This window comes from Emys orbicularis, chromosome 9, assembly GCF_028017835.1.
Source record: "Emys orbicularis isolate rEmyOrb1 chromosome 9, rEmyOrb1.hap1, whole genome shotgun sequence".
NCBI classification, from domain to species: domain Eukaryota; kingdom Metazoa; phylum Chordata; order Testudines; family Emydidae; genus Emys; species Emys orbicularis.
Window position 1 is genome coordinate 49,781,318 of NC_088691.1, and position 12,156 is coordinate 49,793,473.

A 12,156-nucleotide genomic window follows, 5' to 3' on the forward strand; every position below is an offset into this window, starting at 1 on the left:
CGATATAACACGGTTTCACCTATAACGCGGTAAGATTTTTTGGCTCCCGAGGACAGCGTTATATCGGGGTAGAGGTGTAGTGCAAAGTGAAATTTTATTCCACACCCTATATTTCTTAAAAGAAATTCACATGTAAAATCACATTAAAAATGCTATTAGTGGAATGAAAAGAGGCAAAAATAAGCAATGAATAGTTAAAGGGAAAGCATAGTGCACCATATGTCCTCTGGTTGTTTAGATCAGTGTTTCTCAATGACCGGTTTGTGGACCGACGCCTGTCCCTCACATCTCTCTGAGACAGTTTAGGAAAGCAGCAAGCCGTTCCCTGGTATCAAAAGGGTTGAGAAACACTGGTTTAAACACAGTGGGGCACTGCCTTTTAATGGTGAATTGAAAAAGTTATTGTCTGCCAAAACAATTTCAGTGGTGTTCTTCGAGTGATTGCTCATGTGTATTCCACAATAGGTGTGCGTGCTTGCCACGTGCACCAGTGCCGGAAGTTTTTCCCCTAGGAGTACCCGTGGGAGGGGGGAGCGGTATACACCTGCCTGGCGCGGTATAAGGGGAGCTGCATGCTCCCCCCACCCTCAGTTCCTTCTTGCCGCCAGTGAAGGTGCGTTGGAACTGCTCAGCTCCAGCGTTGCTGCAGCTTGTCCCCAGAACTGTTCGTTCCTTCATTAGTACCTGTAGTCAGTTAGCTATTTCGGTTAGTTTAGTTAGTTAGTGAGCCCAGGCCGGGGCTCTTGTAGGTGTTCTTTGCCAAGGAGTGACCCGCACGCGGACTGTCTGCGCTGCTTGGGAGAAACCCATATCAGCGAAAGGTGCAAGATCTGCAAGTCGTTCAAGCCCTGGACCAAAAAAGAAAGGGACATTAGGCTCTGGGCCATCCTGATGGAGTCGGCACTGGCCTCGACCCTGGTACATCGTTCCGAACCGGTACCCGGCACTGCGGCGTTGGTACGCAGAGACTCTCCGGTACCGTTGACCAGTCAGCACCACTCCCCTTCCACGGGGCATGCCAAGAGGACCGGAAAGACTCCCTCTTCGCAACGGCACCGAGGGAAGTCTGGGACAGAGGCTAGGCCCATGTCGGGTAGCCCTCGATCCCCATTGGGCCCTAGGCCTCCGACTCACGTTGAGCAGAGTAGCCCGGCCCCTTCGGAGCAGGCCTCTCCAGATGTCTGGATGCCATCTAAGCCTGAAGCCCTCCAGGCGGCCAGGGACGTCATGTCCATGCCGGTGCCTGGAGTGCCGCCGATATTGGCCCCACGCTCCAGGGGCAAGGCGCCACCGGGATTGCCGCAGTCGCCACCAGCCTGGTACCGGTCGCGGTCGAGGGAACGTTCCCGACACCGCTCACTGCCCAGCGACCGTTCAGGGCTCAGTCCATGTGGATCGTCCTCGACGGCGGCCAGACTGTCTGGATGGGTGCCGTCCGACCGGGACTCCCGGCACCGCTCGTCTTCGCGGAGCGAATATCGATGGGACCGTGGGAGACGTCACCAACGGTCCTTGTCTCGAAGGAGATACCACAGTCAGTCGCGGCACGAGGAGTTCCTGCTCGGACTCCCGCTCCAAGTCTCTGCCAAGGCACCGTGGCCCTGGGCATTGATCGCCGGGGTCTCGCTGTCGCGGGTCTGCCCGTCGAGGCTGTTTGTGGAGCAGCTACTACCATCGGTGCCGTTCCTCCGCCTCGAGATTGCAGTCCCATGGCCAACGCAGATCCCGGCACCACCATTACTCCTGATCCAGAGGCAGCAGCGGGTCGTACGCCAGCCCGGCCTCCGCTTACAGCCACCTGTATACAGGCCAGGCTAGCTAGCCCAAACAGCCGGCCCCACCGGTGCCTCAGCAAGTGCAGTGGCACCGAGCGTCGTGGCCGGCCCAGTGGTACCAGTGGGCACGGTGGCCTCCGGTGCAGCTCCCGGTGGGGACTCGCTCGGTGGCCAGGGCGTCGGAAGCGCCGCTGGCCTCCATCCCTAGACCGCCAAGAAAGGAGTCGGTGGGACCCGTGTCACCAGCACTGTGCCCGGAGTCCGACCAGGTGGTGGATCCTCCGGTGCCGTCCGACACCCAAAGCACCACACCGGCCTCCTTGCCCCGTCTGGAGGAGCTGATTGCGACCCCACCCCCCTCCGTCCCGCAGGAGGACTACTGGGCCCACCAAGACCTCTCTAAAAAGGGTGGCAGCGAGGAGATGGAGGAGCCCTCGGACTCCCTGTTCAATATGCTGTTCCCCTCGGCACTGGGCAGGGTGGCCTTGCCAGTCCATGAAGGGGTAGCAAGAATTTCAAATGCCCTGTGGCAAACACCAGCCTCGTTGGCTCCCATCTCTAAGAAGGCAGAACGCAAGTACTTTGTACCCACTAAGGGGCACGAGTATTTGTATACCCACCCGCCCAACTCCTTGGTGGTCGAATTGGTCAACCACAGGGAACGGCAGGAGCAGCCAGCCCCGACCCCTAAGAACAAAGACTCTCGGAGGCTGGATACTTTCGGGAGAAAAGTTTATTCGTCGTCAAGCTTGCAGCTAAGAGTAGCAAACCATCAGGCTCTCCTGGGTCGCTACGAGTTTACTCTCTGGGGATCCCTCCCCAAGTTCGAGGACTCCCTCTGGGAGCATGATAAAAAGGAGTTTAAGGTGCTCGTGGAGGAAGGGGTAGCGGTCGCAAGGGCATCCCTGCAGGCTACCTCGGATGCAGCGGACACGGCCACACGGTCCATTGCCTCAGCGGTGTCCATGAGATGGGTGTCTTGGCTCCTGCTCTCTGGGCTATCCAGCGAAGCGCAGTCGTCAATGCAGGATCTCCCTTTCGACGGGAAGGCTCTGTTTGCTGAGGAAACACACAAGGTTGCATGGCATGAAAGACTCCCGCATGACCCTCCAGACCTTGGGCCTCTATATCCCTGCTCCAGCAAAACCCAAGTTCAAGCCGCAGAAGGCTCCCGCCCAGGCTGCCTTCCCGAAGTACGAAGCCGCCGAGAAGAAGCGCGGGACTATAGAAAACACCCGCAAAGGCAGACTCAGCCTGCCCCCCAGCCTGGGTCCTCTAAGGGCAAGCAGGTGGGTAAAAGGCGTTTTTGATGGAATGCTCGGGCTACCCCACCAGTTCTCAGCAGGGATCCACCCCCAATAAAGCTCCCTTTTTCTAATCGGTTGTGCGCTTTCCTCCCGGAATGGTCGCTGCTCACCTCAGACCGGTGGGTCCTCAACACCATCTCCCGAGGTTACACCCTTCAGTTTACCTCCTCCCCGCCCAACCACCCCCGCCCCGTCCCTCTTGGGGGACCCATCGCACGAGACTCTGCTCGAGCAGGAGTTTGGGCGGCTCCTGGAACTAGGAGCGATAGAGGCGGTGCCCAAGGAGTTCCTGGGCAAGGGGTATTACTCCCGGTATTTCCTTATCCCGAAGGCCAAAGGGGGGCTCAGGCCCATCATGGACCTGCGAGGCCTGAACCAGTACATGGTGAAACTCAAGTTCCGCATGGTTTCCCTGGCCTCCATCATTCCCTCCCTGGATCCCGGGGACTGGTACGCTGCCCTCATTCTACAGGACACGTACTTCCACATCCACATATTCGAAGGGCACAGGCACTTCCCTCCATTTTGTGGTGGGACAGAATCACTACCAATTCATGGTCCTCCCGTTTGGTCTGTCCACTGCCCCCAGGGTCTTTACAAAGTGCATGTGGGTGGTAGCGGCCTACCTTAGGTGCCGGGGGGTCCAGATATTCCCCTATCTGGATGACTGGCTGGTCAAGGGCACCTCCCGATCGCAGGTGAGGGATCATGTGGCACTCCTCCTGTCCACATGCACCACCCTGGGCCTGTTGGTAAACAACACCAAGTCCACGTTAGTCCCGGTCCAACGCATAGAGTTTATCGGGGTGCTCCTGGATGCAATGTCGGCAAGGGCCTCTCTCCCCCCCCAGACAGGTTTGAGACCCTGAAAGGGCTCATTGGCTCGTTGCAAGGTTCCCGGTGACGACAGTCAGGGCTTGCCTGCAGCTGCTAGGTCACATGTCGGCGTGCACATATGTGGTCCGCCATGCCAGACTCAGGATGAGGCCCCTCCAGCTCTGGCTGGCCTCGAAGGTCTCCCAGGCCACGGACAGAATGGACAAAGGTCCTCACCGTGCTGAACTCGGTGATCACCTCCCTGCGGTGGTGGAGCATGTTGCTTGGGGCGGACCAAGAGGTCCCATTCAGGTACAGGGCCCCATCGTTGGAGCTGGTGTCTGATGCATTGGACCTGGGCTGGGGGGCCCATGTGAGGAATTTTCAGACCCAAGGCCTGTGGTCTCTGCAAGACCTGACCCTTCATATAAACATCAAGGAACTCAGGGCGGTGCACCTGGCGTGTATGGCCTTCCGCTCGCACCTGAAGGGCAAGGTAGTCAGGGTCCTCATGGACATCATGGCCTCAATGTTCTATATCAACAGGCAAGGCGGGGCCCGATCCTCTGCCACAAAGCCCTCAGTCTGTGGGACTTCTGTATAGTCCACGACATCCACCTAAAAGCCTTTCACCTGCTGGGTGCCCGGAACGTGAGGGCGGATTGCTTGAGCAGAGACTTTTCCTCTCAGCACGAGTGGTCTCTACACCTGGAAGTGGCCCACCAGCTCTTCCGAAGGTGTGGAACTCTCCAGGTGGACCTGTTTGCGAACCGGCAGAACCGACGATGCCCCCGGTTCTGCTCCAGGGGGAGCCTAGGGAAGGGTGCTATCTCTGATGCCTTTATCCTATCCTGGTCAGGCCAGCTTCTCTACGCTTTTCTCCCGTTCCCTCTGATTGGCAGGGTCCTGGAGAAAATAAAGATAGATAAAGCCAGGGTCGTCCTCATTGCCCCGGCGTGGCCCAGGCAGCACTGGTACAAGACCCTCTCGGGCCTGGCGGTGGCTCCACCGTGGCTGTTTGCCGCTCCACCCGGACCTGCTCTCTCAGGACCAGAGCCGCCACCTCCACCCCAACCTGGCAGCTCTTTACCTCACGGCGTGGCTGTTCAGTGGCTAGGTGGCGAGGAAAGGACATGCTCAGAACAGGTTCAGCGCATCCTCCTCGAAAGTAGACTGCCCTCCACTCGCCGCTCCTACATGGCGAAGTGGTCTCGGTTTTCTAGGTGGTTGGCGGACCAAGGGGTGTCCCCAACAGCCGCCCCGATACAGCTTATCCTTGATTACCTCCTCCGCCCAGGGCCTGGCGCCCTCGTCAGGGTGCACCTGGCAGCCATATTGGCCTTCCATCCCCCGGTGCAAGGACACACTGTGTTCTCCCATGCTATGACCAGCCGGTTCCTTAAGGGTTTGGACCAGCTTTACCCATATTCTAAACCCCTGGTCCCACAATGGGACCTGAATCTGGTGCTGGCTCGGCTTATGGGGCCCCCGTATGGACCGTTGGCCACGTGTTCCTGGTCTCACCTCTCGTGGAAGGTGGCCTTCCTGGTTGCTATCACGTCGACCAGGCGGGTCTTGGAGCTCAGGGCCCTGATCTCCAAGCCACTGTATACGGCCTTTCATAAGGACAAGGTCCAGCTCCGCCCACACCCCGCGTTCCTCCCGAAGGTGGTCTCCGCCTACCAGATCTGTCAGGACATTTTTCTACCAGTTCTCCGCCCCAAGCCTCACGCGACTAGTGAGGAGCTCTGCCTCCACCTGCTCAATATGAGGCGGGCTCTGGCTTTCTACCTCCAGCGGACCAAGCCGTTCAGAAAGTCCTCGCAACTGTTCGTCGCGTCGGCTGAGCGCATGAGAGGCTAGCCGATTTCCAACTGGATCACTTTGAGCATCTGCTTCTGTTATGAGCTGGCGGGTGTCCCCCTACCGCCCATTCTGAGGGCGCACTCCACTTGGGTGCAGGCCTCGTTGGCTGCCTTCGTGGCCCACGTCCCTATACAGGACATTTGTAGGGCTGCCACGTGGTCTTTGGTTCACACGTTCACCTCGCACTATGCGATAGTCTCCCAAACCAGGGATGACACCAGGTTCGCCAGGGCAGTACTCCATCCCGAGAACTTGTGAACTCCTACCCACCTCCAGAAGGTATAGCTTGGAATCACCTATTGTGGAATACACATGAGCAATCACTTGAAGAAGAAAATGTGTTGCTCATGTCTATTCCGCATCCCGCCCTCCTTCCCCTCTGCCGGAGTTGTCTGGCAAGAAGGAACTGAGGGTGGGGGGAGCGCGCAGCTCCCCTTATACCGTGCCAGGTAGGCGCCACTCCAGGGGTCGCGGGGGGCACTCCTCTCCTCTTCTCCCCCGCACCCCCCCCCCCACGGGTACTGCTAGGGGGAAAACTTCCGGCACCGGTGCACATGGCGAGCATGCACACCTTTTGTGGAATAGACATGAGCAACACATCTCGAAGAACACCAGTTACAAAAAGGTAACTGTCTTTTGCTTCCTCTGCAGCATCTGATGATCTCATTAACACCTCAGCAATTAAAGAGCCTGAATTCACTGCCTTCCTTACATTACTTTAGGTGTTAGTAATCTCTTGAAGTGTAGAATGTTTTCAGAATGTAATGTACACATCCCGAATCTACAGATCCCAAATTATTTATTTTTATATCTATGTCAAGAAACACATTCAAATATATGGTTTTAAAATGTATTTATTTGTGATTTTAGTTTGGGATCTTTGAGTGGAGAGCTACTCTGAAAAATAACTGTAAAATGGCATCATAGGCTTTCCATCTACATTGTGTCTCAGTGACTCCGAATCAAATGAGCTCTGCTTGCATGTCAAAAGACTTTTAACTGTCAGATCCTAGCCTGAGTTTACAGTTCTGGAAGCCAAGCTGTGTTTTTTGGCTTGTGCAGCATTTGTAGGCCAGATATAATAATTCTGTAGCCCAGGTTCTACCCTCAGACCTGGACAACCTCATTCTTTTTAATGGGGATACCCATTTGTAACAAAGGGCAGAATTTGGCCCTAGTAACTAGAAGTTTCTTAACTCTGATGTGTGAGAAGAAATAGAACTGGGCTCACCCCCTTCAAAGCTGTAGAAACTTTACACAGCTGACTAGAGGGAAAAAATAATATAAATATATTTTTGTCACTAATGTGACAAATGGCTCTGAATGCACACAGAAAACTTATCTGTTGAGGGTGCTATTTTTGCACAGTCACTTTTAAGAGAAGAACCACACTTTAAGCAGCCTTTTGTGTATTGTATGTATTTTCAAATACTTTCTGTTCATCTTGCTTTTCCACACTATTGTGTGGGCATTGGAAGACATACATAATGTTTTCCTTCCTAACTACTGTGAATTTGATTTATTTTGTTTATTTCCTAGCTATAACATTAATTTTTTGTGGCTTAATATGTATGTGAATTTCTTTTAACAATTTATTACATCTCAATAAACACAGCCCTTGGCTCTAAATTCGGGGGATTTTAAGAGGTAATATCTCCTGATTGTTTTCCAGTTCAAACTATGAAATATGGATAGTACAGTAAAAATGAAAGCGGCAGTCTAGTTGATAGCACTAGAGGAAGACAAACTGGAGATTTATAGAAAGTGGCCGTCATTGTGCATCGTTGTCCGTTTCACTTTAGTCTTTAAACCTGACCAGTACAATAGTGACATCTCCCTGGTGTGGCCTCCGGTTGTTGTCCCTAATGCTGAGCCAGAAGCAGTTTTCTGTTGGTTTAACAAATTCATGCCTCAGACTTAGAACCATGCCCCTCTAGCATGCCTCCCAGACCCTTTTTTCCTCGCACTGCTGGTTGAATGAGCACTTGGTTCTTCATGTCATGTAACAACTTTTCAGATCTTTGCCTCCCATCCTCCTCCATACCCTCACTCCCCAAGTTTCAACTGGACAAAGGGATAAATTCCTAGTAGTTCAGGGAAGTAATAACTACTGGTACTCTGAGCATACTAGCTGGCCAAGATAACAAGGAGCCCTGTGGCTAGTAAGCTGCTCATTCTTCAACAAACTAGTCTGGATTTTAGAGAACAGAGAAGTACTTTAAAGACATTTAAGTGGGGGGGAAAACATACATTTTAAGAAGATAATTATGTTCATCTTTAATCTAGAGGGATATGAATCAAGTGTGTCCTTGAAGAAAACATTAAAGGTAAGATATAGTAATTACAACAACTGAGTTAAAAGCAAAGTGTTTTTTAAATGAGCAGATCCCAAAGAACCAAATCCTACTTATGACCAATGTTGTATACAGTCCTAAACTATTTTTCCCCGTGAACTTCAGTTTGGCTGCTCACATCCCTATTCAGTGAAGATAATCAACTTTTAGAAAATGGATTCCCAGTCCACGTGTAGAAAGTGTTTAAGGTATTTCAGTAATGGCTGTGTCTAAACAAAATCTTTGGCATGTTTGGATATATTTCAAAAAACTGTAGGTGAACAAGTTTTGATTTTGATGATTATATATTGGTCTGGGACATTAGCTTCTTAGATAAAGGCCATCGCTCTTCCTTATGGCCTTGTGAAAGGAGAGCTTATGAGCAAACAGCAATAAAATAATTAACATTTTACTAATATTGGTACAGCAGCTATAGGATAGAAATTTTCAAAAGCAATCCACATCTGACTAATTTTGTAAGGTTCAGGCAATGTTGAGGGCTTTGAATTTCCCACCCATAGCTATAATTTTATATACACACACCTATACTAGCCCTTTAGGACAATTTGTATACGTCTTTGAAACATGTATTACTGTTTTTAAAGGAGCAGTATTTTTAAAGGTACTGAGTTTTTGGTTTAGAGCATACAGCTCGTTGAGTCAAATTCGGCCTTCATACATGCAAAGTTTTATTGATTTCAGTGCGATTGCACAGGATGTGAGAGCATAATTTTATTTATTATATCTAAAGCAAGAGCAAATGGAGTTTTTTGCATGCTTGTACATGCATCCCAGTTTCATAATGCATCCCCCATTCCTGCTTTATATTAAAAGAAAAACTGCAATGAGTAATTGCTCATTCTTAGTGTCGTGTGTTCTGGCTTGATGTAGAAGATTAAAGAGGCTCTGTCAACTAGATATCAAAATCTGCCTTTCTTAAGTAAAGTAATTCTCTTGTAATATCCATGGATACTGATGCCTGCTTTTTAGGGTGGGAATACTTCAGTGGGCCATCATCTGCCCAGAACAGAAACCAGACAAACACTTTGAACTTATTGCCACCAACTTATAAATATTTAGCAGGTTTCTACCTTAAACAGCCACTGAAAATGGTGGGCACTTCCTAAACTACTACTTGGATCCTTCCATTATCCTTTCTCCACCAGAAGAGGCTGTGGAGCCACTCCACGACTTGCCAGAGGATTTCCCCATTGCTGCTCTAGTAGAAGTACATAATAAGTTTGTAATCGGTTTCTGACAGAACTGAAATTGAAATCTGCATTTGTAATGTATTTAAACACCGTTTGCTGACTGTAACAGGTGATATGTGCATTTGTATCAAACTTTTAAAGTCATATTTCAAATAAAAAAAGTTCCTAAAAAATTAGGGTGTTATGTGAGATTTTACTATCCTTTCTAGAAAAGAGAAGATTGGGGTCCTAAATAGGTTGCTACTGTCCCTTTAAAGAATTTGCCAGTAGTCTAATCCTACATATTATAAAACTGCAATTGTTGTAACATCTTCCATTAATAAGTCCTTACTTGTATCCCAGTGACACAAACATGATAGACACTGTTGCCCTACACCGCACCAATGCACAAGGACACAGAAGAGAACGGTCCCTGCCTAGAAGAGCTTATAGCCTAAGAAATATATTGCATTTAGACCTAGTTTATCCATTTTCTAAAAATCAGACTTGAAAGAAAATACCAGGTACCTACATTTTTGAATGTATATATTTTCAGACTTAATTAGTTGAATATGCCTCTGATTTTCATAATCTTACATTGATGTCAAGAAAAATAGTATTTGAAATCAGATAAAGAAGAACAAACGTCTATTTAGATGAATTTCCTGGGTTTCTCCCCATATTTTGAGCTGGTAACATGAGTCAATACTGGAACAACTCATTGAAATAGGCTGCAGGAAGTTATACCTCATTCTCCCCTTGTCTCTGAATATTATTGCTTCCATTGAAGTAGTTGAGACCACAATATTTGGAACAGTTGCAGCTGCTTGGTGCTAATTTCTGAGTACATAGGAAGTCTTTATGATTTCTATGGCACTTTTTTAATGTTAAAAAGGGTAATTATTTTCCATCTCATTTTAACTTCCTTCATTCATATATAAAGGCAAACTTCTAGTAAACTACTTTCCCTGCAGTATTTTCATATGTAAAAACAAAATGTTAGCTATTCATACTTTCCTGTGTGTTAGGTCTGGTAGACTAAAAGCAATTGAAATGAGAAAATACACCGGCAGAAACAATAGACACTTGATAATGATTTTGCTGAAGTGTGTTAATAGTTAACTTTACAGCCTTGATAATCTGAATCTCTTCCAGGTGACCGAGTGCAATGGCGTTTAGCTTCCTGCATTTGTCAATGTGAAAATACGCATTTGCTTCCTCATCATTGTCATGCTGCAGCCACGCAATTAAGTGGTTTTGCTCCTGAGCCAATCAAACAGCAACCATCTCTTGCCAAAAGTATATCAAAAAGCTCATAACTGGCTCTCCTTCAATCAGTTAATCTCTGCTTTTTATTTTTTGTTAAAAGATATTGGGTGTCTCATTTACAGTTGTGTTCCTGTGGGCTGATATTTTTGAATGCATATAGTGTAGGGTTTTTTTTTAATGATTTTAGTAATCTGACTACAGGAAGAGAATCTGTCTGAAAAGCTACTGCTGAATATAACAAAGGTCACAGTATGTGCTGAGATTACACAAAGTGGATTTTGGAGTGGGAGTGCCAGTGTGGAGAGGAGCATTAACTGGTGTCAACCTGGAATCTGTTTTATACTGACAACATGTAATCCCCTGAAAATAGGGGTTTATAATGGGAAAGAGAGATTCTCATATAGAGAACATTGTGTACGTTCAAGCTCGTTTCAGAAGAGCGATTGAGCTGTGTCTTTGGAGGAACGAGCACTTGCTGTACAGCCCATTGTTCCAGTAGCAGCTCTGAGGCAGTTTGGTCTAATGGACTGAACACAAGTCTCGGAGAAAGGAACTCCTGGGTTCTAATTCTTAACTATCACTGATTCGCCATGTGGCCTTGGGCAAGTTACTTAGCCCCGTTTACCATCTGTAAAACAAATAATAATACCTACATACCACAGTGGGGTGTTGCAAGCATAGATTAATGTTTGTAGAGCACTTTGGGGATGGAAAGCATTACATCTTTAACTGGAGTATTGTGTCCAGTTCTGGGTGCCACATTTCAGGAAAGATGTGAACAAATTGAAGAAAGTCCAGAGAAGAGAAACAAAAATGATTAAAGGTATAGAAAACATGACCTATGAGGGAATATTGAAAAAACTGGGTTTGTTTAATCTGGAAAAGAGAAGACTCAGAGGGGGCATGATAACAGTTTTCAAGAACATAAAAGGTTGTTACAAGGAAGAGGGAGAAGAATTGTTGTTCTTAACCTCTGAGGATAGGACAAGAAGCAATGGGCTTAAATTGCAGTAAAGGAGGTTTAGGTTGGACATTAGGAAAAACTTCCTAACTGTCAGGGTGATTAAGCACCGGAATAAATTGCCCAGGGAGGTTGTGGAATCTCCATAATTGGAGCTTTTTAAGAGCAGGTTAGACAAACACCTGTCAGGAATGGTCTAGATAATAGTCCTGCCATGAGTGCAGGGCACTGGACTAGATGACCTCTCAAGGTCCCTTCCAGTCCTATGATTCTATGATGAGTGCTTAGAACTGGTTCAAAGGTCTAGTCCTACAGAGTTTGACTCATCAGAGGGAGGGTTTAGGAAAACAACGTTTTACTTTGTCTGAAAAATTGTGGTCATGATGATTTGAATAACACATGTCCCTGTCTTTATTTTTTGCCCTCACAAAATAAATCTACTAGAGCAAAGCATCTTTGTCTAGTTATTTGCCCCCTGTACCATTCATACCCTTTGAATTACTGAAGAATGCTACAAGATTCTCTTCTACCTAGCTAAAAATTCTGTATGCTGCAGTGTTACAAGATCACTTTCATTTGTTGAAGCCAGTAAAACATTTAGCTCAAATATTTAACACATTTTGTAGATTTAGAGAGCCA

General features: G+C 48.3%; 1 protein-coding gene across 1 annotated transcript in view; it reads left to right on the forward strand.

Moving 5' to 3' along the window:
- Positions 1-12,156, forward strand: part of FARP2 (FERM, ARH/RhoGEF and pleckstrin domain protein 2) — a 229,590-nt gene that overhangs the window by 165,976 nt on the left and 51,458 nt on the right. The window lies entirely within an intron of this gene.